General features: G+C 33.7%; 1 long non-coding RNA gene across 7 annotated transcripts in view; it reads left to right on the top strand.

The window, feature by feature from the left end:
* Positions 1-23,702, top strand: part of LOC149569122 (uncharacterized) — an 82,732-nt gene that overhangs the window by 12,541 nt on the left and 46,489 nt on the right. For 3 of the 7 annotated variants that reach the window (XR_016362706.1, XR_016362707.1, XR_016362708.1), the window contains exon 2: positions 17,670-17,760. This is a non-coding gene — a long non-coding RNA (uncharacterized LOC149569122). Of the gene's footprint in view, positions 1-16,655; positions 17,297-17,669; positions 18,174-23,702 lie in introns of those variants that run through there. The other 4 variants (XR_016362704.1, XR_016362705.1, XR_016362703.1 and 1 more) reach the window with 3 other exon arrangements.

The following is a 23,702-nucleotide window of genomic DNA, read 5'->3' on the forward strand; positions in this document are numbered from 1 at the left end:
GAAGTAGCAACCACACACTAGCATGAACCACTATCACAACAACCACAACACTAGAATGATACTTCCTTAACTAAAGATTAACTAGGAAGGAGGGCCTCTTTAAATGCCTCCACAAAGTCAACTCCCCTAGAAAAACCTCATGCTTAATAATTAATTGGAGACCTTCTTCTTTACCACAACTTTCTTGCTGCCATTTTATTTTCTATTTTCTCTCCTCCAACTCACCTTGAATCCCTCCACTATCTAACATCTCTTTATTTCTAATTTTCAAAAATACATTAGGGATAAGATTTTGTTAGAAATAGATAATATTGGGGGGGGTGTGGATCAGTATTCTAGTATTCTACAAACTTTTGCCCACAACTGAATATTGTTAATTACTTTATAACTTGCATATGAAAGTAAACTAGTAATTATAAATAGTAAATATAACCATAAACATAGAAAACTCATACCACCATTATTTTTTAAATTGAGAAACCCTGACCAAGGGAAAACCCAGGTGGGGATGATACCCACTAGATAATTCACTAAACAATAGGATCCTGTTAAGGATATTGATCCTAAAATAGAAAAGACTGAAAATAAAATATTTTTGGGTGATGCAAGATTGCTCTTACACCCAGGATGATCCTGCATCAGACACCTAGGGTAATTTGAGAAGTGATTCTGTCACGTCTTAGGTATTTAGAGGAAAACCAAGATGGTAAACCTCCTCCCTTGCTAGCCACGATGAATTCTCTACTGGCCTGCCTTTCCATTTGACCAAGTATTCCTTATAAGTTCTATTCCTTGTACTCTTTCTAGCATGACTATCTAGTATCTCCTCAATCTCCTTTGTAGCTAAACTAGCTGGTGGAATACTCCACTGCGCTTATGCAACTTCATCTCCACAACCTCCTTCATAATACTCTGCCAAATATGAAATGTTAAATAATGGTGAAATATTCAACTGACTAGGCAACTCCACTCCATAAGCATTTCTAGAATCATGCCTTTTCACTATCTTGCACAGTCCAAACTTCTTCATCTTCATCTTATTATATGTAACCACTAGAAAAGACTCTATTCTCAAATGAACCATGACTTCATCTCCAATATGAAATTTTTTATACCTCCTTTTCACATCTGCCTTAGATTTATACTGTGTATTCATCTTTATGATGTGTTTCCTCACCTCCTTATGGATGTTCTTCAAATGCTCAACAAATTCTTCTACTTCAACACTACTTATCTCTCCTTTATCCAAGTGCCTCAATTTAGAAGCATTACCAGGACTACTCCCATATACAATCTGGAATGGTGATTTACCAGTACTCTTGTTCACATAATTATTATATAAAAATTCTTCTTATGGTAAAATTAGATTCCATCCTTTTGGCTTTTCTCCAACCAAACATCTCAACAAGTTTCCCAAACTACAATTTATAACTTCTATCTGTCCATCAGTTTGTGGATGATGTGATGAACTAAACTTTAATTCTTTCTTCAATTTCTTCCACAATGTACACCAAAAATACCCAACAAATATGGTATCCCAGTCTGAAACTATACTTTTTGTTAGACCATGTAGTCTCACCACTTCTTTGAAAAATAATTTTGCTACATGGATAGCATCATTAACCTTCTTGCAAGGAATAAAATGTGCCATATTTGAAAACTTGTCAACCACCACAAAAATAGAATCATGCTCACACTGAGTCCTCGATAATCCAAGAAAAAAACCCATGCTGACATCACCCCATGAATTTTTTGGTATAGGTAATGGCTGATACAACCCTGTATTCTGCTTCACTCCTTTCACCATTTGACATACTTTGCAACTTTGTACAAAATTATTCACATCTTGCTGTAATTATGGCCAGTAATAATTATCAGCAACCAAAGCAATGGTCTTATCTCTACTAAAATGTCCTACTAATCCTCTACTATACTTCTCCTTGATGAGATTCTCTCTCATTGAACTTCTAGGAATGTACAACTAGCTTCCTTTGAAAAACATACTATCTTAGATCATGAAATTCAACCACTTTGTCATGTTAGGTGAAACAGGTTCTGTACAAGCCTTCCATGCTTCACCAAAATCAAGATAATCTAGGTACAAAGTACTGAGTTCCTTGAACCCAACCACCTCTATCTACATTTTTGTCAGTAAAAGTCATCTTCTACTAAGAGAATCTACAACTCTATTAGACTTACCACTCTTGTGTTTCAAAATAAATGTAGAACTCTACAAAAACTCAACCCACTTCAAATGTCTTTGGTTCAATTTTCCTTGACTCTTTAAATATTGCAAAGCTTGATGATCAGTATACAAAAAAAACTCCTTAGGAAGAAGATAATTTCTCCACTTCTTCAATGCTTGAACTATAGCATAATAAACAAAGTATTTTATTTTGGATCATTCATTTTCTCATTGAAATATGCAAAGGTCTATCTTGTTGACTCATAACAACTCCTATTGCAGTACCACTAGCATCACAGTCTACTTGAAACACCTTTTTAAAATCTAGAAGTTTTAAAACAAGCTTATTAATAACTTTCTATTTCAATAGATTAAAATTCTTATTTGCTTTTGTAGTTCACTTAAATTCTTTCCTATCTTGTCTCATTGTTTCAGTCAGGGGTTCACAAGTACTCCTAAAACCTCTTATGAACTTTCTATAAAAACTAGCTAGTCCATGAAAAGATCTTACCTCTGTCACACTCCTTGGAGTAGGCCATTCAAGGGTAGCATTCACTTTCTCTGGGTCTATTTTAAAACCTTTTGTTGAGACTACAAATCCTAGGTACACCAACTCCTTTAAAAAATTGCACTTGTTTAGGTTTATCAACAAATTTTCTTCCCTCAACTTATCAAATGCCTTGCAAATATGGATCAAATGCTCCTCCAATGTCTTACTAATGATTAAAATATCATCTAGGTAAACAATAAAAAACTTGCCCAGAAACTCCTTCCATACCTCATTTATGAGCCTCATGAAAGTGCTCAGTGTATTGGTTAGCCCAAAAGCCATGACTAACCATTCATACAATCCTTCTTTTTCCTTGAATGCAGTCTTCCATTCATCACCTTCTTTGATGTAAATCTTATGGTATCCACTCTTCAGATCTATCTTTGTAAAATACTCAGCTGCACTGAAATAGTCCATAATATCATCCATCCTTGGCAATAGAAATCTATACTTGAATATGATCTTGTTGATAGCATGATAATTTTTACACATCCTCCATTTTCCATTCTTCTTTGGTGCTAATACAATTGGCACAACACATGGACTCAAACTCTCTCAAATAAACCCCTTCAATAATAAGTCATGAACTTGTTTATTCAACTCTTTACTTTTTGCTGGTGTCATTCTATGCACTGCCTTATTTGGAAAACTGGCTCTTGGAACCAAATCCATCTGATGACTGATCTTCCTCATTAGGGGGAATCCATCAGGTACATTATCTAATACAATATCAAAAAACTCTCCCAACATTACTGCAACTTCTGCAGGTACCTTCTCTACTTCTTCTTTACTATCTTTTGAAATTATAGAAAAACACATATGCTCATGCTTCATACCTTTAAGAAACTTTTTTCCATCAGCAAAACACATTCTAGTAGCACTACATACCTTTTCTTCTTTCTCCTTCAACAACTTCAAGTTATGTTTCACTCCATCCTTGGTTAAAGTGTAGGTATTTGTTCACCCATCATGTAAAGCATACCTATCAAACTTCCATGGCCTACCCAACAACATATGACATATATCCATAGGTATGACATAGTACCTCATCCTGGTAGCTTTCAATCTTGAACTTCATGGAACACTGCTTGTTGACCATGACCTTGTAGTCATCTTGCACCCAACCAATATGGCATGGATGTGGGTGTTTATGTCTCTTCAACTTCAACTTGGTGACCATCATTTTTGACACTAGATTTTTAGTACTTCCACCATCAATGATCACATCACAAAACTTATCTTCACATCTTCACCTTGTGCAAAACAAGCTCCTTCTTTGATCAAGTTCATTCTCACCACTCAACAAGACTCTTTTGTTAACTAGGACTTCTCCTCTTTCAATATCTTTAGAATGAGAGGATCAGGCATCTTCATCAACATGTGCAACTCTGTGTTGGCCTTCTATTCTTTGATATGTCATTCCTTGGTGCTAGGAACACTCAAATCCTTTATGCCCTTCTTTTCTATGGTGAAAAAATTTCCCACGGAAGCCTCCTCTTCCAAACCCTCATCCTTTTCCTTTTCCCCTCTGATCTCTATTGTTCTTATCATGGAAATGATTGGAATTGTTTCCCCCTTGGTTCTGATTGCTACTTCTAGCCTCATCCTTGTTCTTTTGATCATCATTATGACCTCCATAAGATCGTCCACCAAATCTTCAACTGTGACCTCTTCTGCTATTCTTGTTGTCAAACTTCTTTCTTAGTTTCTCCTCAACTTTTAGGGAAAATTGGTATGCCTATGAAATATTGTTCATTCAAACTAGTCTTAGCTCGTCTTGAATGCTTGGCCTTAACCCATAAAGATAATGGGCCACTTTCTCCTTATCAGCTTCTGCATGGCCGGTTCTAATGAGAACTCCATAGAACTCTTCAATATACTCTTGAATAAATTTTTCCGCTTGTTCAACCCTTGCATTTTATTCAATAGATCAAGCTCATAATCCATGGGAATGAATTATCACTTCAATTTAGCTACCATATGTTCCCATCTGGTGATTTTGTCCTTTCCCTTTCTATTTTGCTCCAACTAAACCTCTTGCCATGAGATCTTAATAAGTCCCTTCGATTTTTCTTTTTCAAACTTGACCCTATGAGGATCCTCAATATCTTCATATTCAAAGTACTCCTCCAATTCATTGATCCAATCGATAAGCTCCTCTGGGTTAATATTTCCTAAAAATGTGGGAACCTCAAACTTAGGTCTTTTTCCAGTCTTAGAGATGGCCCTAAAAAGCCTCTCTTCTTCTGGGTTTAGAATTGCCTCTGCTTCAACATTTTCTTCTACTTCTTCCACATCCTTGCTTTCATTTCTTATAGGAAGATTTATTCCTCTACACAGTTGTTCTTCCAATGCTTGCATTTGTCTTTGAAGGGCTAGGAAATCCTCAGATGTAACACCTACAGCCCTTCGGCCATGCTCTCTTTATGGAGGCATTTTTTGCACTTCCATTGAAACCCTAGTGCAAACTACCTCACAATTGGTGATTTGTCTACATGCTCAGTCCAAACCATAGTCGTAGTGTGAACTACCTCACAATCGGCAATCTATCCACACACTCAAGAACTCTAGCTTTGATACCACTTGATGAAGAGTGCTCCCCTTAATACCATAAACACATAACAAAAACAAATGCAAGAACAAAATATGGAATTCTTATTTATGTCGCAAATGCAGAATTACAAAATTCATAAGTACAATATGCTAACCCACATGGGTGCCTTCATTATAGTAATCTGCAAGACTAAGATGCGAACTACCACCTAGAGTTGTCCTAGACAATGTTTGAGCCTTTCTTAAATAGGCGATTTTATGCTGCCTGAGAAGGTTTTGGATATTGAAACTTAATACCTAGAGCCGATAGACCCTAACAATACATATAGAGTTAGCCAAATACATTTTTGACAATTATTTTAGATATTTTGGGTAACCCAACTTTGGAAGGTCATAACTCTCAAACCGTTTCTCCGATTGGCTATTATAACCACTTTTTAGAAACACCAGCTTTTGATCTACAGACTCAAAACTGTGCAAACACCCTTCCATTGAGTTTTTAGACCTCATCTGGGTACTCTAAGGCCTCCAAGTGTGAGCCTGAAGAATTTTCTTCAATTTTTTCCACCCAAAATCCGTAAAAACTTCTTCGATACTTAAGTTGGAGCAATGAGATTTTTATGGCAGTCTTATAACTCTAAAATGAACCTTCATGTAGAAAATAAGAACATTTTGAGCTCATACGAGAAACTTACTAAAAATAACAAGTTCCCATAAATAGTAACCACCCTATCTACTAGTCCTTATTAAAATAGAAAAGACTGAAAAGAAAATATTTTTGGGTGATCCAAGATTGTTCTTACACCTAGGATGCTCCTACATTAGGATAGATTCATACTCAATTGCCTTTTTCTCCTATTCTACCCTATATTTTTTGGTTTAACTAGTACAACCTCTCAGACCTTAGGGATAGCTCCTTGTATGAAAAAATGGAATAGCTTGACAGATTCAACATCTTCTAGAATAGGTTTACTTTCCAATTTTTCCTGTTCCTTAGGGATTTAGGATACTGGGCCCAATTCTTTTTGTCTTGATTTGTTTCTACACCAAAAAAATACTATAAAGGAAAGTTAGGCAACTCATTTTCATATCCATGAACAACAACCATTGATAAGAAATCAACTTATTATCAAGAGACATCAATAATTCAAGAAGTCAAGTAAATATATTCTCATCAAGAATTCAAGGTGTTTAAATATTCAAGAATCCTTTGTGAGCATTTCCTCTACAAGATCTAGAAGATTATTGGAAATCAAGGGAGGAGATCTACATTGACTCATTCATCATCTATTTTATTTATGCATATTTATATTCATAACTTTATTATATGGTTTTTAGTATATCCACTTTCTTTGTAGAGATATCCTACATTCTTTATTGCAAGTTCAACATATACAATATTCAAATCCTTATTGATTAGGGTTTCTATGTGTACCATCTTAAAATGGACACACTTAAATTTTAAGAACTTTGAATACCCTCACCATAAATTCCCTCTTTGGAATATGGATATGGCTATTGTCCATTTCCTTTTCTCCTATCCCCTTTCATATTTCCATCTTATCCATCTGACATCTGCCTCTGCTGTGGCACCCAAGATCTGACCTCCAATACTAGGTTAACTCAGATCGACCTAGTCTTGACTAGGTCAACCTAGTCCTTGGCATTTTTGGTGCTCAGGGCCTAAAAGGCCTTAGTAGTCCAATTAGTTTTTGACCTTTATCTAGTTGGTATGTATTATTTTCCCTCCCAAAAACTCATATAGTGAGATTTAGAGGATTAATTTTCATATCTCATCTCAATTATTGTACGCAAACCCTAAAGTAATTCAAGCTCTTGATCTCAAGTCCATATTTTTCCTTTTTCATTCAAGGAGTTCAACTATTCAAGACTTTCAAGCAAGGATATTTTCATTGAAAGATCCTTTGTGAGAATTTCCTATACATTGAAGCATTCATCATCTTCTTCATTGATGCACTTCTATATCTATAAAGAGTGGAAATACCCTACATTCCTAATTCAAGATCTACAGTACAACTACATTACATACATTCAAGTAATGTAAATCCTAAAATTTATCTTCTTTTATATCATTTACATTTACATTTACATTTATGAATTATAGTTAATTCCTTAACCTAGGTCTTGACCAAGGCAAGTCCTCATCAAACCCCAACCATAACACCTTGATTTTTAGGTTGGGTTTGAAAAGGATTACAGATCTAGAGCTTACAATTTGTAAGCATTCTAGAATTGTCAATTGCAGATTGTTGGACCATGTTAACCTGGCTGTAGGATGTCTTCCCAAACTAACATAATCCTTCAGTCTTATATTCTGGGGACATTTTTGGGGTTTTTCCCTTTCTTCATTTCATTCCATGATTCACAAACAGGTATTTAGTTATAGTTCAGTTCTGCAAGTTTGGAGCAAAAACAAATATTCCTTTATGCATTTCAGGGTGAGTCCTTTATGTTTTATTTCCTTGCATATCTTTATCGTAGATTTATATCTTAATTGGTTTGATTGTCTTTACATAGCATCTACATTTACATTATTTTATCAATTAGTTCAATTTTATATTTACATTATGCTATTAAGGGCTAAAGAGAGTGAATTTCTTTGTATTGCATTCCTCTATATAATTTAGATTTAGTATTAGCACTGTTCTTCCTTTGGATCCTAGATAATCTAATTTGGATCATATGTGGAATCATACTTGGAAATTCCCCTCTTTCCCTCACATACACATATTTTGAATGTCTTGGTGACCTCGTAAAGTGGAGGTCTATATCCCATTAGAGTACTTCCATTTTACCCCCACACACTAATTGCAAGGTGAATATTTATATTTTTACTACTTTCCTTTAAAAATTTACATTTTAGTTACAAGTTTGATTCCTCAATCTAGGGATTGACCAAGGCAATCCCTCATCGACAAAAAAATAAAAATAAGGTTTACTCTACATAGGAGAACATTAGTAGAATTATAATTACATATGAAAAAGCTATTTCAAAATATGTTAGGACAAACTTTCTATAGAGCCTTGAAAACATGATAATATTTTTATCTTCTTTTGGAGCATGGTGACAATTATGATGTTTTCCCGAGACCTTGCAAAAAACAACATTTTCTAAGTTTTTGGTTGTGATCATAAATTTGTAGATACAAGGATCTTTATAGTTTTACATATGTGATTTCCAGAGTGAAAAAGCATATTTCTCTACACATTTCAAGGTGATTACTCTATCATTAATTTCATCCTTTTGTCTAGACCTATTTTCATATCTTAATTGGGTTGATTTCTTATATTTGGAATCTAGACCTATCTTACACTTCTCATTAAATTAATTACACTTTACACTTACATATCTATAATCATATTTAAATTGCATGAAAGAGGATTTTTTTGCATACTATCTTGATGTAATTTGATTTTAGCACTATCATCCCTTTATCTCCTTGGGTTTTCCTAATCTAGCTTACATTGTATTGAGAGTTAGATTTGGAATCCCCATTTCTATTGTACTAAATGACTTAGGGTGAAAGTGGTTTACTTCATGAATTGGTCTCATCTAATTAAAATCATTAAACTCATTGTGTATGTTCCCTCTAAACAATAGAAATGGTTACATTGTCAAATAGACAAAAGACTGCAAATGATGACCATGAGCGTAAGAGACAAACATGGTGGAATTTATCTAGTGATATAATTTCACTGCTTTAGGCTAGTTCTAGAGGGAGGGAAAATATTATGTTAAAATTCTCAAATTTTTTGACAAGAAAAAGATTCCAGTGAAACACACATGAAGGATAGGTGTTACGACATTTCTATTATTTTCTAGTTAAATTAAAATAAAACCCTAGCTTGATTCAAATCCATTGTAGTTGAGAATTACTAAATTTATTGTCCCTAATATTATTGTGATTGTGGATTTCATTAATGTTTTAGCCATAAATTACAATCAGGTCAGTAGGTGCATGTGGACAACATAAGGACCCTTTCTTCATATAAATAAAGCAATGATTTGCGAAGTGTATGACATGCCAAATTGTGTCAATTTTGAAATGAAAATCAACCTTCTAAGGTTAAAGGATGGCTATTATATTTCCTATGCACAAGACCATGGTTAATGGAAATTTCATAAATTTTGTGCTTTGAGATTTCCCCATACAAATTTAATTGGTTCTTTAAGTATTTTTAGATTATCTCTCATAGGGTCCATCAAGACATAGAATATAATGGTGATCAAATAATTCCATAGCAAAATATTCTCTAATTTTTCAACATTCAAGATGCAAACAAAAAAAAAAACTCTTTGATTATGACTAGTGTGTTGCGAATAATATCCACAAGGCATGTTGGGATATCAATGTAAGAATTTTGTACACCATTTCAAATGGTGTTCACTATTAAGAAAGTAATGTGTGTGCAAGGACTCATACTCCAAACTCAATTTTAGGATCACTAATTGTATAAATTGTCAATCCTGTCTCGTTCCACATTGCCAGAGAATTTTCTTCAATCACATCATTGCTTTGGCATTGCATGGTATTCTTTTTATCTATCACAAGGTAACTATTCTCATTTTGGATGATTTTATTGACTATCTTCACAAGTCCATTTTCTAGCCATAATTGTATGTCACGAATCCTTCTCAACACTATTTTAATCCATTCTACATTGAAGTTCCTAGGGAAATTTAGGGCATGAGTCAACTCTTTCTCAAAAATATGCTTAGGATGTCCCTTCAACAATCCTTCTTCAAAAAATTCTCATATGCTAATCTAAGTTTATAATCACTAAGTTCTCCAACCTCACACATATATCATGACCTTACTTCATGAATCATAATCACTCTTAGTGGACTCGATGACAGAGCACCCGAGGAGTTACCCTTATTTTTATTTTCAGGGATTAACTTATACTTAGGAAGGGGAAATGCATCATTCTTAAGTAATTGAAAATTAATAACTTCTAGTTCTTGCTTTGTCTCGCTTGTTGATGAACTAGTTTCTATTTCTTTTGATCACAAACTTCTATGCAACTCAACAACCAAAACTTCTTTACAATTCACAATGACTACCAACAATACAATATGAATGTCCTTGCAAGCTCTGTTAAATTCTCTCCAAATGCTTAAATTCACTCTGTTTTCCAAAAAATTGAATTCCTGGTGCTTGAAATGACTCTAGAAATTTGCTTTATACCTTAGAATTCCAATTTTAGGGCCTCATTAATATTTGGTACTCATAGTGAGTGGTATACAATTATATTGGTCAACACATGGTAACTTGATTATAATACTTCCACATTACACCAATTCAGTCAATGCCATAGCTCTATCACAACTACCATTCCATCTTGGCCTCTTAACACTTTCAAAAGTTTTAATGCTGAAACTTGGCTACTACTAATAGTTGAACTTGGTATCATCATACATGACTTTGTTCAAACATCAAATTTGTCATTGTGCATCCTTTTAACATGCTGATATGGACTTCAATGCATTCAATCTTAGGAACTTATGTAATATTTAGCAATTTTAAATATAACTCATTACAAACCTCACTTCTTAGTTTGTAGTTGTGGGATCACTTGATCTATTGGATTGGGTGATCTCATCATCATTTTCACTACTTCTTTCTTCTTCTTTCTTTCTCCAAGTTTGATTCATCTTGCCTCTTACTTGACCAATTCCAATTGTTTATTTTCCCTTGTCTTTTTCATGGTTCAATAGTGGTACTCAGTTCATGCAGTTTCTGATTAAGTAACCAAATTAATGATAGTGGTAATAGAATATTCCACCATTCATCTAGCTTTTGGATTTTCTTTTGAAATTGTGTCCTTATGAAATTTTCTACAATATGACTATTTTTTTATATCGGTATTCTACAATATGACTACACTCTCTACATAACTAACTATTATAACATGTATTATAATCCCAATTGATCTTGTTACCTTTCTTGGGTACATTGCCTTGTTTCTTAGGTGTCCAATTCTTCTTTTAATTAGATCTACAATCTTGTGCTTTATGACCATACTTCTGATATGAATAATAATATCCTTCAAATCTAGAAGTAGGTGATGTCTTATTAACCTTTTCTTTATACTCATGTTCTTGATGTCCTTGTTTATTGTAGTTGTAACAATAACCATTGAATTTGGAATTTGGACTTGACTTACCAAGCTTCCTCCAATAGACATTTGCTACTTGGCATGGTTTTCCATAGTGATAACATGCAGGATTCTTGTTCTTTGGCTTATCATTCCTTTTTTCTCCTTTCTTAGATGACTCTCCTTGCTCAGTATAGCCTAGTCCAGAAGTATCACGAGGTCTTCTCTGTGATCTCATCAAGCTTCAAGAATCCTTATTACTTCTCTTTCAATGAATTCCTTCTTAGCTTTCAATTCATTGTTCAATCTATCATTCTCAAATTTCAGATTTATGATCTTAAGTTCCTTTCTAGTGTTCTCTTGAGTATCTCCCAACAATTGATTGACCATCTCAAATTGATCATGTGCCAAATTTTGTACCTTGATAATCCTTTTATCCAAACTTGCAATCATTTTCCTCTTGTCTTCTTTAGTTCTAGCTTTTTTGTCTTCAACCTTTTTCTTTTGTTTTATGGCTTCACATAACATTAGTAACATCATTTCATGTTCTCTCTTCAATGTTTTTATTTCTTCATTTACATTATTGTTGCTTTCTAGTAGATCTTCTATTGCTGCATCAATGTCACTTGATATTCCTCCATTTCATGTGTCCTCAACACTTTTGTCCTTATATTGTTTTTCATTTTTTTTGATTTCCATCCCCTTCCTTTTCTTCAAGCTCTTCCTTAGTTCCTTTGTAGTAACCTTGATTTTCTCCAAGGAAATCCTCAAATCTATCTTCAAAATCTTGATTCTAAAGTGGTTAGAGTAATGATAAGAGAACCTAGGATTTGATACCAATTGTTTGAAATCAAATGGGAAAGTAATATACTGGGTGGGGCGGAATGAATCAAGATCTATTAAAACTTTAACACATCAAACATTAAGTATATCCATATTCAATGCAATATATTATCATATATAATATATAATTGCATGACTAACACTCAAAATACATAAACAACTCATAATGCATGACACCAAGATTTGGAGAAGAAAAAACTACAGCGGAGTTGAGACCCATAAATTCTTCACTACTACAGTAACATAGTTCTCCTATTAGTGCTACAATTTTAATCACTTCTAATGATTTACCCTATGAAGGGTCTCCCTTATTAAGATATTTACAAGAATTATTTAGTCTACCTTGATTAAAGTATTTTTCCTACCAACTAAGTGAGTACTCTGTTAGGAGATTTAGAAAGGTCTATTAAAACCACCTTGTTAAGAAATTTACAGCCTAAAACACTTGTTAGAATGTATTAGTACTTGATGCTTCAATTTTCATTATATCACTAATAACATATCTCCTCTATATAGTTATTGATCACTTTCGTGGTTTGATTTAAATCACTAACTCTACACTTTACTACTTCTCTGTAATACTTGGTTACTCTCCCTGATTCACTTTCATACTTCATATACAAAAATACTCTTAACCACATACGCTTCCACATGAAAACTAGGTCATAAACCATTCTTAAATAGCCATTAGGCAAAGCTTCTAGATTTTGATCAATGATCTAGATTAATTTCTTTTTCCACTTAGTCCTTATAATTTTTTGATTTGTTAATCTACTTGCATATGTATTAATGATCCTTAGTGGAATGCATAATCAATTTCATAACTAACTACTTGATCATATAAAAACATCTCCAACATGAAAAAAAATGGTTTACCTCAATGTTTGTGACATAACAGACAATAATGTTAAATATGTTTTACTCGACACTTGAACTTGTTGATGCTCAACCATGTCTAATCTGCATTTTGTCACTCAGCTTGAATTATTCTTGGCACACTCTATTTTACTCAATCTCTATCAAATTCAATATAATAATGAACTCAACTTGTATACTTCTCTTTGACAACATGACTAATACTAGAGCACTTGGTGACCATATAGTTACCCGATAGTAAGTACTACTTGACATACATTGAAATAATACAAGTCCATTATATTGATTGACCTATTTAGGATGACTCAATCATAGTGATGACTGACTAACCTTTACTAATGAATGAATAAGTGTTTTGCACTAACTCACAATACCATGATTGCCTTAAGGAATAGCACAATGTTATGGATTCTTGAATGCCATATTCAACCAATATACGAATTAGGAAATTGCAAGCCAACTAATACTGAAATAATATTTGGGATAAGGAACATAATGATTCTCAGTATTTAAACTTTGAATAATTCTTTAGTGAAAGAATGTATGAAATTTTAGGTCATAATCCATCAATATTATCTCTCTTGATTAAAATTTAGTTGAGACCAAAAGGATTCAAGAAGTATGCTAAGGTAACAACTAATCAAAATTGGTCCATTTAGTTTAGGTAGTAAAAAAGAACACATACATTAGATGTTATGGTTTTGAAGGAAATCCTCATGTTTTACCATTATTTGTTCCAAACAAATCAGTTATTTTGGAGACTATTTTGAAAATAATTTAAAAGCCAAATTAATGTTTATTTGAAATTATAAGGTTTTCTTTTATCCATGCCCATTTTTTCTTGGATATTTTGAGAAGGACCAGTTAGAGGGTAATCATTTTGTAATCAATTATTTGCAAACTTATAGATTTCTAGTGGAAGTAAGAACATTTTATTCTAAGGGAGATTTTGTATTTTCCAAGCAATATGCATGCCTGAGATCATATGAGTACATCTTTTTGCAAAAAAAGGACATGTGGATATTTTTTCTTCTTATGAGGAGGGGAGGAGAAGAGTGATGACATATAATAGGATAAAAGAAGTAGAAATAAGAAGAGAAAATAAAAACTTTACCTATGCAGGGGCATTCCCATACGAATCTAATAGAGATAGGAGGATCAAATAGTTGATTCAAAGTGAGAGGAATCTTCTACATAAAGTTCACTTGGTTTCCCCCACTAGTCCTACAACTTCAGTAAGTTCCATTGGTACACCAATTCAAGCTTTTCCCCTTGAAAAATATTGACCCGCACAATCAATTCATGTGAATACTTCCCAAGATGTTGGTAGCAATTTAATTGTAGATAAATAAGGTGGTGTGGAAGACATAGCCAAAAAGGATGAACTTGAGCTCTACCAACAAATGATCTAGTGATGATATAATGGATTTTTTTTAGTATTTTATTGAAGGTGTAAGGAGTATGACTAATGAAGAGTTATTGGTACAATAACTTTTTAAAATCTTGTATAATTAAAATTGTAGATTTACAAATGAAAGAAAAAGAGTTACTGAAGTAAATTGGTATAAATCTTAAGGATAAAAGCGTTGAATCCACTAAGGATTTTTGACAATAGGAGAGATTTTTTTTTTAAAGAAATGACCCCGAGAAAGAGATGCAAAATTTTGAGCAGTGTTAACTTTTCTTATTGTTGGAAGCTATCAATATATGAACATGTATTGCATTTGATAATTTTAGGAGATATCTGGCTATTTATAAATTTAGAATTTGTGATGAAGAGGTGGAGAAATTGTGTTATGGATCTAAGTTTAACCCAAATGATGAGACATTGGAATTGTGGTTAAATTTTATCCACCAAATAAGATGCCAATTACAATATAATTGATTAATACTTAAAACATTACAAGCACTGAGAATATTTTGAGCAATTTCTCATTTCGTCTTATGTCTATATCTTGGATTACCACTATCAATGAAATCTTCCCAAGTTAATATCAAAGCTTCCCTAAAATGTAGTCTTGTAGCATAGATTATTGTAGTAGTGTCATTGCACTATGTTGGTTTAAAACATTTTAAAAAAGTATCATTCATAAAAAAATAACATCATAAATATTTATTAGCTAGTCAATACCCAACATATATAAGAACTTTTAAAGATTGGTCTTAGCTATAGGATGAATATTAATGGTTGAGTAGTTTTTGGCTATGTTATCCTCTAGGTTTTCAATTTCTTCCATTATTTAGTTGTTTTATATTAAAGATCAAGATATATATATATATATATATATATATATATATATATATATATATATATATCCTTCTTTTCCCCAATTTCTTCCTTCAATTGAATATATAAATCCGACTCTATAGTAGAATCATATACTTTAGAGTCTTTTATCTCTGCATATATAGGTTTTAAATTTTTGGTTCAAATTCTCAGTTCTACTAGCAAATCTCTTTTTATTACCATATTGGTATTGACTAAAATGGTTTAGGTTACTATTCCTTGTGAAATGTAGCTTGTAGTCTAATGTCCAACATCATCATCAATTATTCATTATTTAGATAATATTCCATTTTATGAGGCATATGAAGTTCCCCTTTAGATTTCTTCTTCTCACTTTCAAAACTATGATGTTATGCTTAGGATAACCTAATATTTCTTACATAGGCGTGTACATTTTAAGTTTCCTATAAACATAATCTAAATTGACTTTATTTTCATTAAATTTATATCGTAATTTTTTCTACTTGACACATATTTATTACTATGAATTCAATCTAGCATTATTTCCCTTCTATTTGTAGTAATGTTTATTATATGCAAAGATGATCGAAAACTTAATAATGAGTATATATTATGATAGAAAAATATTCTACACCAATATCATAATATAATTGGGGATGGACTACAATATGTTTCTAATTCTCTCTTCCTCTTCCCTCATTGCATTTCATTATCTCTCTCTCTCTCTCTCTCTCTCTCTCTCTCTCTCTCTCCCTCTTTCTCTATCGATCTCTCCCTCTGTATCTCAATGTCTCTCTATAATTATCTCTCTCTTTAGCCCTCTACAACTCTCTATCTTTGTCTATCTCTCTTCCTTCATCTCTTTATATTCATATACAAACCTATCTCCCTCTCCACCCTTTGTTTCATGATATATCTCCTTCTCTCTACTCTTATATCTATAACTCTCCTTACCACTATAGCTCTCTACTAATTTAACTTATGTACGGCACAAATTTATGTCTAAAGAAATCATAGATTAAAATTAGAAAATATAAGGTATTCATTTTATTAAGGTAGGGGTTCTGGTGGAGCCTTCTAATTTAAAAGTATTTTTAAGGTCACATACCAATCATTGCTCTTTAATTTTTACCAAAAATAAAATGATTTTTTGCCCCTCGTTTTCAGGCTGACCTTCACTAAAAAATACTTAAAACCACAAATCTATACATATTCCCCCAAAAAAACTCAACATCCTCAACCATATTCTAAAGTAATCCCCTCCCAAGAAAAAGAAAGAAAGTTATGTGAAGCTCATTGCATAACACATATTTCTCCGAAATTCCAAAGTCATCTTCTTTCAAAATCGGATATATTCCAGGCTGGAATCTAGAGGATGATATATACTTTCACGACTTGGACTTGGACTAGGAGACTTTAGCGACATCTTTACTTTTGTGGTCAAAATTTTAGTGCGTACGCAGGAAAACTTTTGATTCTTAAATGACGCTCTTCGTAAAAAGTGGACTGACGGTGGTATAACAATTTGCCACGTATCAAACATGAAAGCTGGAAGAATTATCGTCCCTTTTCCGACTGGTTTCCAAAACATATATACATCCAATCTGCTGGCGTCTGCTCAAACAACAACATATAGAATGCTAGTGGCTAACTTATATTGAATTTTTTTAATAAAATAAAATAAAATAATAGAATCCCCTAAATAACTTTAAATAGGCAGGGATTTGAAGCCAACAAATACTCCACAAGTATATCTTTCCTAAATGAAGACGATGATAAGGGCGTGCTGTGTTTCATCCGCAGGAGAGATGACACTGACATTCCCCTCTTTCTTTCTAATTAATGTGGGAAAATAATGACAGTGTCATCTTCCTTCGTATGAAATCTTCTCTTCCTTTGACACTACAAACCAGCTATTCTGGTTAGTAATCATCATTAGCTATCAGATATTTGGAATCTGCTGCGTCAATAAGTGAATGATTTAAATTTTTATCTGGTTTCTTAAGTTGAATGAGCAACATATTATTTGTTATGTTTGTTTCAAGGCTTCAATATATTGTTTTACTACCCGATTCCCTTTCGGTTGATTAAACCACTCTGTCTTCATGGGTTTCTCCGTCTGTTAGGTTATGGCTCTCGTGTTAATTTTTGTTGCTTAGCCGATAACATACAATTTGGTTTTTATATTAATTATAGAGTTGTGAAAAAAATAGAATGAATACGGGAGGCTAAGCCTCATACCTAAAGAGTATGAATAAACAGTTACATTAAGAGTAACCTTGTGTGTAGTGCAGAAATATACAGAGTACAGAGAGGACGAGATGTTGGAACATATCAACAATTTTGTGCTTCTGGATTCCGAAGGCGCAGCTATGTCTTAAAATGGTTAGTTCAGAAATACATGTCGATGACTACTACATGCATGTTTAGATCTCTAGAGGAATTTAGAATAGCTTGCGGATAAGTTTATCGATGTAGAATCTGGAACAGATAATTGGTGTGACAAGCTGGAATATTTCAGATGACGCACGGAGACATAAAATATCAAATAAATAGCATTTTAACCAAGTTTCCATAATGTATTTTTGTGTGAGATTATTATAGCACTCATTACTTCCAGTTACTATATCACAACACTACTTTAGTTCCATTACACTCAGTGTAATCATTTTATGCACAATGTGATGATATACATCGATGTAAGAATCTAACATGCAACACAATGTTTTGTTTTTGCTAAGCTGAGCCACACCACAGCATATTTTCCATATTTATATTTTATACCATGTTTTAATGCACTTCGAACATAGCTCCGTATTCTTTTATTTGCATTCTAATACTTGTCATGCGAATTATCCATTGTAGCTAGACACAAGGGCACCTACCCATGCCATATAGTCTTTTAACAGATAGGTGCTAAACAATTTTACACAAGTTTTCAATACAATTATGATATATTGCAAGTGTAGTTGGTGTCACATCAAAAGGTAAATCCATCAATTTTCAATACAACCACAAACTTATAGAATTTATAGGAGGTGATTAAGTCATGTCAGGAATCATACAAGGGATGATGACAGACTTCCAACAATACTCCCCTAATGTCACTCACTAAGGCCTAGATCACTCATAGAGGAGATTCAAACTTGTGACCAAGTTTTGATACCTTTTGTTGTAAGTATGGTTTTTCTTATACCAAAAGTGGTGAAACTCAAGGCATGATAATCCCCAATGGAGATCTATAAACTTTGTAGAAATAAGCAACACAATGGAACACAACAGACATAACACTGAAAGTAACACTTTTATCATGAGGAAGTATCCAATTACATCAAATTTGACATCAAGCATGTTGAGATATAAGGCCTTCCCATTTATGACCACTACAAAGAAAACTGATACTTAGTTTCTTCCACATGATCCCTAAGGACCCAAAAGGTAACCCCTACTATCTCCCTCCCCTTCCCCTTATTACCTAGACACCCTATGCCATTTCATTTATACACCACCTTCAATAGGTCAGTAAAAAAAATCAAAATTTCTCAATAATAGGAAAACATATTACAACAAATAGAACAAACCTAAAGAGAAGACCAGTGGTTCACCAACAAGCACATAGAGATGTGTGACTCCAAACATAGATCCACGTATGATCTAAGAATCTTCACAAAAATCCTTGAATCATTGTGCACTTGACTCATACATCACACAATTAATTTACCTTAATTGCTCAAGTACTAATGAAGAATACACAACCCAAGAGCACAAGATAAATAACTCGTTCAATAAGAATCCAAATAATGCACTATCATAGAAGAATGAACCTGAATAGGTCCACAATAAGCCACCACAATTGTACATGCAGAACTATATGATTGATGAACTAAAAATTCTATTATCTAGAGAGGCTAACACAAATAAAAAAGAATAAAACTCCACAAAATGATGGAAGACTGCCAAAAACCCAAGCTCCTACATCAAATACATTAGGGAACAAAATATGTTCCATAAGAAGGAACTATGAGCATCTTCCAGGATTGAAAGAATGAATTCCATGCTCATTCATAATCCATAAGTCTTCTTGATTTGTAACCTGAATTCTCTATTTTATGCCATTGTTTAGGTTCAACAAATCTTTTTTTTTTGTCATTCCTTCAAGGCATCTCATCATAAACTAATAATGATTGGTCCATATTATCATCCTTTATTTATTGCATAATATGTGCACTCACACCACTTTGATTCATCAAAGCTATTTTATCACTTGACCTTTTTACAAGATCCTTCTATATTATAGTATCAACTCCACAATTTAAAATTTCAAGTATCCCTTGAACTAATGAGGTCAAAGATCCCAATTGTTTATTAACCTTCTCAAGTTCTCCAAGAATATCATCTTTTTCATCTATCTTTTCAACTTTTAGAGTATCATGCCTAAATTTGTCTACAAGGCAAATCCATATGACCCCACATCTGCCATCCCTTTCATCCTAAAAAGGTAGCAACTTAGGTTTGGAACCTCCTTTCCTTACCATATAAGTGTTAGCATGACCATCAAACAACAAATGCCTATCTTGAATAACCATGCTCTTCCAGATAGTAGGTGACAAGAATCCATATAAGAACTTTCTAGCATGAATCTTAGCTAGTAAGGATGAATATTAATGATGAGGTGATCTATGGGTTTTCTATTTTCTATTTCTTCCCATCCTTTGATATCTAGGATCAAGATATAAATTTATTCCTTATTTTCTTCATTTTCCTCATACAGTTAAATATATAAATCTAAATCTATAGTAGAATTATGTGCTTTAGAGCCTTTTTATCAACATATATAGGTTTTGACTTTTTTGTAAAAAATTCTACTTGTACTAACAAACCTCTTTCTATTACCACATTGGTATTGTATTTGGTTTAGGGTAATATTTTTTTGTAAAACCTTTTTTTTAGTAGGAGGTCAAACATCATCATCAACTATTCATTCTTTGGATAATAGCCATTTTCTAAAGGGTACAAAGTTCTACAAGTTATATTTCTTCTTCTCATCTTTAAAACTATCATATTTTTTATTCAAAAAGTTGTGAAAGGGTGCTAACCTATGGAACAAACAACAAACACTAGACACTCTTAAATAACATATTAATAGCTCCTCATGCCATACATCAAGAAAAAAAATTAAATAAGGTCTAACTTTATAAAAAAAAGGATTTGAATGTGACAAACCCACCAACATTGGTTTGCATTGCTAAGGATCATCATGTGACAAGCCCCCATACTAGTTGCATTCATAAAACAAAAATTAGAACAAAGGACCTAGTTGAGCCCTTTAAAACTAACATAACAAAGAGGGGGAGATAAAATCATCCTTAGAATACCCAAAAACTAACCACATGTAACAGGTAGCCTATTCTTCTTTCAGCCTCATTGGCATAGGTCTAGAGATAACTAAACACCTTGTTTAGATCATCATTCTAAAATATATTATGCCCCTTCTATAGACTCCTTCCCACTTGAATAGAAAAGGGATCCACCCCATTAGAAGTAGGGGGAAGAAAGATCACAAAACCAATGCTAGGGAAGAGAAACTTCAAAACATCAATGCTATCTCTGAAGGATTTGATCAAAACAAATGAACAAAGCCTTCAAATACCTGTATGCAAAAACCTGTCACATAAGAGAAAGATGAGAGGAGGCAAGGGTTTTGCTCTGAAAAATATGCTAATGTATTTTTCAGAAATGGAAGAGATAAAAAAAGATTACAAAAGATCAATCCTTATAAAAGGAGATCAAAACTTGAAAGGGTAACCTAAAAGGAAAATCTATTTAATAATTACTAATTAATTATTAAATAGAGATGAAGAAAAGGATGCATAAAGAGAAATTTTAAGAAGGGAATAAAATGAATTTAATAAATGAAATGAAATTAACATTTTACTCTAACACCCCCCCTTAAGATGAGTAACAATGTAGAAAGAACAAGGAAACTACAATGCAATTCTGAAAGAAAACTTGGGTCCCAGCAACAAGGCTTGATGAGGTACCCAATCACAATGAAATCTCTATGAAATGGAGAAATAGAGAAAACCTAGTGGGAAAAACTCCAAAAAGAGATAGCAATAAAAGAAGGAAGGAATGACTCATCATTGAGACCCCCTAAGGAAAAATTCCTTAACCCCAAGCATAGAACGCAACTGAAGATACCATGGGGATGCAAAAGGTTTAGTGAAGATGTCTGCAACCTGCTCAACAGTAGGAATGTACTCCAAGCTCAAGGCACCATCCTGAATGAGATGCCAAATTAAGTGCATGTGAAGCTCAATGTGCTTGGTCTGTTGATGCTCAATTGGGTTGTGTGAAATGTGTATAACGCTCTAATTATCACACCATAGAAAGGTGAGACTATTAGGAGGAAATCCAAACTCTATCATCAATTATCGAAGCCACAAAACCTCCTAACTAGCCAATACAATTGCCCTTTATTCTACCTCAGTAGATGATAATGTGTGAGCATGCTACTTCTTGCAAGACCATGTGATAGGACCAAAACCAAGAAAAAATACAAAACCATAAGTAGACTTGTGATCATCAATATCACCAGTCCAATCTGAATCTGTGAAACCAACAATGTGAGGATCTCCTTATGTGTAGTGAATTCCATAATATGTTGTACCTCTAATATACCTCAAGATACATTTGGATGCTTGCCAATGACTCTCATGAGGATCATGGGAGAATTGAGAGACAAGTCCAACTGCAAAGGAAATATCTGGATATGTGTGTGCCAAGTACAACAAACTACCCACAAGCCGTCTATATAGAGTGGTATCCACTGTAGGAGTAGAGCAAGTGGTAGATAAAACAACACTTGATTGAAAAGGTGTGGGGGTAGGCTTGCAATCAAGCATGTCAAATCTCTGAAGCATATCAAGAGCATACTTCTGCTGGAGTATGGCTATCCCATCTGAAGACTGAACAACTTGTAGGCCCAAAAAATAGTGCAGAAGTCCAAGATCTATCATCTCAAATTTCTCTCTCAATGCTTACTAAACACCTTGCATCATGGATATTGAGCTTCCTGTGATGATGAGGTCATCAACATAAAGCACAAGTATCAATAAGTCAGCCCCATGACGCTGAATGTAAATTGTAGGATCAGAATGACACCGAGTGAACTGGGAAGGAAGCAAGATGGAATCCATCTTCTTATACCAAGCCTTAGGGGCCTATTTGAAACCATATAAAGACCTCCAAAGCAACATACCAGTGAAGAGTCCTGCACAAAACCATGAGGTTTCTCCATATAGACCTCCTCATGAAGGTCTCCATGTAAAAAGGAACTCTTCACATCCATTTGAAAAACTGTCCATCCCTATGAAGCTGCTAGAGAGAGTACAAGGTGAAGAGTTCATCTTGGCAATACGGGCAAAGGTCTTAGAGTAATCAATCCCCTCAACCTGTGAAAAACCATTTTCAACAAGACGTGCCTTGTACCTATCAATAGAACCATTTGCAACATACTTGGTATGATACACCCAATGACACCAAACCAATTTTCTTCCTTTTGAAAGAGTACACAGATCCCATGTGTGGTTCTTCATCAAACAAGAATACTCCTCATCCATAGCCCTATCCCACTCTCAGTGTCCTATTACCTGTGAAAAATTCTAAGAATCATCGAAAATGGCATGACTCAAAAGGCCACTACCTACAGTCTAAGAATGAGTAAGATGAACATTTGTAGGATCACCTTCCTGAGGTCCAACTACATCAACAGTATCACAAGCCCAATTGGGCACTTGCGAAAAATTTGGTGGAGGAAGAAAAGGGGGATCAATCTCAAGATCTTTTGTAGAGGAGGCATAATCTCATAGAGGAGTAGATAAAATATTGGGTGGAGAAGAAGAAGCTGAAGATGGAAGATCCATAGAGGGATAATGCTCATCAAACTAAACATCTTGCTAAAACAAGTCATCTTTGGAATCAGGATCAAATAACTTGTAAGCCTTCACATCTTCACAATAGCCAACAAAAATGAGTGGCCAGCTCTTCTTCTCCATGGCTTTCCGTTGAGCAATTGGAATAAATGCCCAAGCCTCACTACCAAAAATGTGGAAAGTAAAAACATTAGGCTTGACATGAGTCCAAGCCTCCTTAGGAGTCATGTGTTGCAATGCCTTATGAGGCATATGATTTTGAATATAGTTGGCATAATTGATAGCCTCAGTCCAAAATAAAGAACTCATAGCATGAGAATGTATCATACAATTGGCCATCTCCCGTAATGTCCTGTTCTTTCTCACAACAACCCCATTTTGCTGAGGTGTATG

The sequence above is a fragment of the Cupressus sempervirens genome, chromosome 3 (assembly GCF_028749045.1).
Source record: "Cupressus sempervirens isolate cs-2001-9-10 chromosome 3, ASM2874904v1, whole genome shotgun sequence".
NCBI classification, from domain to species: Eukaryota; Viridiplantae; Streptophyta; class Pinopsida; order Cupressales; family Cupressaceae; genus Cupressus; species Cupressus sempervirens.